Genomic DNA, 4,701 nt, shown 5'->3' on the forward strand with positions numbered 1-4,701 from the left:
TTTGCAGAGATTAGGGTTTCAGACTTAATAACTAAGGTTAAGGGACGCCGTCCCAAACAAGAGAGAGTTATTCTGAACTCCTAGACAAATCTAGAACACAAGAGAAACCGTTCTTTTGAGATTCTAGTTCCCGGGATTCGATCCCAAGTCTTGGAAACCCTACTCACTTCACAGATCCTAGCATATCAGTTCCAAAAGCGTTTGGAATCCTTCCCGTCAGTGTGGATACGTGTAGAGGAGTTGTACTTTCAGCTCTTGGTGATTAAAACAGGCCCCGGATCGATTGCTACTCTCAGATCTTCAGGAAAGAGGTAAGTATTCGATTCCAACGGTGGTATACACATTCTTTCGGGTTTTGTGAGTTTGGTTGCGTGTGACGTTTGACTAGGTTTAAATTATCCTTCCGTTGCATGAAACCTAGTAACCAAACCCTAGATCGATGAGATCGCATGCTAGGAACCCGTAGCGACCTCAAACCCAACAGTGATATCAGAGCCTGGTTCTCTGTATATCGTCGTGCTTGTTGCATGCCTATATGAATTTTAATGGTTAAAATTGCATGAGAGGCCTGATCTATGCATATTTAATGATGTTATGATTGTTATTTGATGCATGGATGAGTTGGGGGTCGAAGACGGCTTGATGGCGCATCGAATCGGGGTGAAACCTTAGATCTCATGGCCAAAAAGCCTCCAAGAGTTTTGACTCGGACAGAGTCAAGTTTTGACTTGACCGAGTCAGAACGACAGATCAAGAGCGACCAACCAGAGTTTTGACTCGGACAGAGTCAAGTTGTTGACTCGACCGAGTTAGAACGACAGATCAAGAGCGACCAGAATTGCATAGACTTGGTCCACAGACTTCTGACTCGGACAGAGTCAGTAAAGAAGGTGATCCGGTTTGTCAGATTTTGGTTCAGATTGATTTGTAGATGATTTCGGCTTCTTACTCGGACCGAGTCAAGTTTTGACTCGGGCCGAGTCACTTGATCAGACTTTATTAGATGCAATTGTTGCATCGTTTCAAGTGTCTGAGCCGGGATTTGGATGCACATTGGATGAGCATTATGATTGCTTAACCAATGAGAGGGTTTCGGTACATAATTTAAGGCGAGCAAGTATTGTTTGGCCAAGGGATTGTGTACATAGACGACTCAATTGAACTAAGAGTAGTTCAACCGAGTTGATCGGAACAACTTGACTGAACTGACTTGAATTCAGTTAAGGTATCCTGGTGTTCAAGTCACCTATGCCTCATGTAATCTCAAGCTATTACCGCCCATTAGTAGAGCAACTGTCAAGGCCTCGATCGTCATGGTTACGGGTCATGCCCTAGCTGAGCGTGCCTGACTGTCTTGGTGAGGCAGTATGGAGAAATCGTGATTCTCATAGCTCGGATATGGTTGAGGTTGAATTGGGTTATCAAGTCGGACTTGGACCTAATGGTAAGGATGGGATGAGGAACATGCAGTGATAGCGTATCACTATTCCATACTCATCTAGGAATCATATATGATATGATTGACAATGCGTTGTCTACCTAAATAGCATGGTTTTGAGCGTCATGCCCTAGCTGACTCAAAAACATGTGAAATATTGAACCTACCTCACTTAGAAACTCATTGAGCGTGTTTTTCTTAGTGAGAGCATGTCATATTGCATCTATTGTCTGTGTTAATATGTGTACTAAGCGACTTGCATATTTTCTGTTTGTTCGTCTGTCCTTTTCTGTAGAACTTATCTGTTGCAGAAATCTAGTTTATCTCACCATGCGATCTATCCTTATGAAGGATAAGCCTCTGACCACGGCTTCTAGATCGATCATTGATGCTTATTGGAAGCATGAGGATGATGATCTGGACGTGTCCAGCTTGATGCTTGGAATGATGTCTTCGGAATTGCGTGAGCAATTAGATGACATAGACAATTCTTTGATGGTTGATCAGTTGAATGTGTCATTCCAAGAGAAAGCTGGGAGCCAAGGGAAGAATGATATGGTAGTTGTTGGAAAGAGTTCCAGCAAAAGGAAGTGTTCCAAAGGTAAGGGCAAGAGGAAAGTGACAAGTGTTGTCACTAAGCCTAAGCCTAAACCCAAGAAGGAAGAGTGTTATTTCTTTCATGCCGTCGGACATTGGTATAGAAATTGCAGGCTCTACTTGGAAGATCAGGAGAAGAAGAAGCTTAAAGAAGCTTCGAATTCTGGTATCTTCGTTATAGAGGCGAACTTGTTTACTTCTACATCGTGGGTATTGGATACCGGATGTGCCTCGCATATTTGTGGAAATGTACAAGGACTGCGAGGAAGTGGACAACTGGCAAAGGGAAAAGTAGATCTCCGCGTTGGGAATGGAGCAAAAGTTGCTGCATTAGCCGTCGGGACTTATGATTTGACTTTACCTTCTGACCTTGTATTGGAGTTGCATGATTGTTATTTTGTTCCTGCTATCAGCAAGAACATTATATCGATTTCATGTTTAGACTCGGATGGTTTTAGATTTGTTATTGAGAACAAAGGTATCTGTCCATTTATAGATGTGATGTATTCTATGGTAAGGGTTACCAATTTAATGGCCTTTATGTTTTGAAAGATGAACCATCTAGATACAGGTCGATCTATAACGTTAGTACCAAGCGGTTTAAGCCGAACGACTTAAACTCGACCTATCTCTGGCATTGTCGACTCGGTCACATCAATGAGAAACGCATAGCGAAGCTTCATTCTGATAGACTTCTTGATTCTTTTGATTATGAATCAATCGAATCGTGCGATTCTTGTTTGATGGGCAAGATGAAAAAATCTCCTTTTTCTAGAAAAGGAGAATGGACTACAGAGTTGCTAGAACTCATACATAGTGATGTATCCGGTCCTATGAGCTCGCCCGCTAGAGGAGGTTATCTGTACATCGTTACGTTTACTGATGATTCCAGTAGGTACGATTATGTCTACTTGATGAGACATAAGTCTGAAACACTTGAATTGTTCAAGATTTTCAGAAACGAGGTACAGAACCAACTTGGCAAGACGATCAAGTTGCTTCGATCTGATCGAGGTGGCGAGTATATGAGCCAAGAGTTCACTGACTATCTGGCAGATTGTGGGATTACCTCACAGCTGACTCCACCTGGAACGCCACAGTGGAATGGCGTTTCCGAGAGGAGGAACCGAATCTTATTAGATATGATACGGTCCATGATGAGTCAGGTCGATCTTCCTAAATCCTTCTGGGGTTACGCTCTGGAAACGGTAGCGCTAATACTGAACAACTATCCAATAAAGTCGGTTCAAAAGAAACCATATGAGATATGGACTGGGAAGCGTCCTAGGTTAGCGTTTATGAAGATTTGGAGATGCGACGTTTATGTGAAACATCTGGCTTCTGATAAGCTATCCCCCAAATCTGATAAATGCATATTTGTGGGTTACCCTAAGGAAACTAAAGGGTACTGGTTCTACAACCCATCTGAGAACAAAGTGTTTGTTGCTCGGAATGGATCTTTCTTGGAGAGAGAGTTCGTCTCCAAGAGAGTTAGTGGGAGTGGAATAATCTCGAAGAAGTTCGAGAACCACAAATAGTCGAAGAACCGAGTGAACAGGTCAAAACAGTTCAACCTGTGTCACAAGTTGTTGAGCCAGCACCTCCTAGTGGACCTCGGAGATCTGGTAGAATTCGCCAAGAGCCCACAAGATACGGTTTTCTTGTGACTGGAAACGACGAACTCATGTTGTTAGAACATGACGAGCCTACGTCGTATTCAGAGGCTGTGGCGAGTTCCGATTCCGAGAAATGGCACCAGGCCATGGAGTCTGAGATGCAATCCATGTACGACAACAAAGTGTGGACTTTGGTCGATTCGTTCGATGGTATTAAGACCATTGGATGCAAGTGGGTTTTCAAGAAGAAAACCGACATGGATGGCATCGTGCATACCAATAAGGCACGACTCGTCGCGAAAGGATTTCGGCAGATTCATGGTATAGACTATGAAGAAACCTTTTCACCAGTCGTGATGCTTAAATCCATACGGATTCTGCTGGCCATAGCTGCGTATTATGACTACGAGATATGGCAGATGGACGTCAAGACCGCATTCCTTAACGGGAATTTGCTCGAGGATGTGTACATGACACAACCCGAGGGGGATACGATCACAGTCATAGGTATTCGTTGGAGAACGGAATACTGGATTGACCCGCATGAGATTGTCAGATGGACTAGCGTCATGACTGGAATCTCAAAATGGCGGTTCCATGATTAGATCCTAAAACTTGAGATATCTACGGAATCCAACATGAGGAGTTGCGTGCTTTGATCACGTCAAACGTCCTGCGTAACAGGAGGACTATAAAGGCGTGTATCGGGTACGAAACGAATCATGTGCTAGATTGTAGATAGTTAAGACGTGATTTGTACCTCTCGTAAAAGAGAGAGATATAGCTGGGCCCCTCGAGTGAGCAAGACTGTAGAAATGTGTGGCCGCACTATAGACGAACGTCGTCTATTTCAGACAGTCGAACTCAGTGAACGAGAAAGCAGTCGAATCAGATAAGGTGGCTTGTCCATGCCTTATATTCGACATATGATATCGTGATACAAAAGGATCATCAACCGGAATCATCACTGGCGTTCGTAAGATCACGAACAAACTCTATTCGAGATAGGTAGTCATAGTGTCTTGCTAGAGACCGCCTATGACTTGTATA

This window comes from Tarenaya hassleriana, unplaced genomic scaffold, assembly GCF_000463585.1.
Source record: "Tarenaya hassleriana unplaced genomic scaffold, ASM46358v1 Cleome46, whole genome shotgun sequence".
Taxonomy (NCBI): domain Eukaryota; kingdom Viridiplantae; phylum Streptophyta; class Magnoliopsida; order Brassicales; family Cleomaceae; genus Tarenaya; species Tarenaya hassleriana.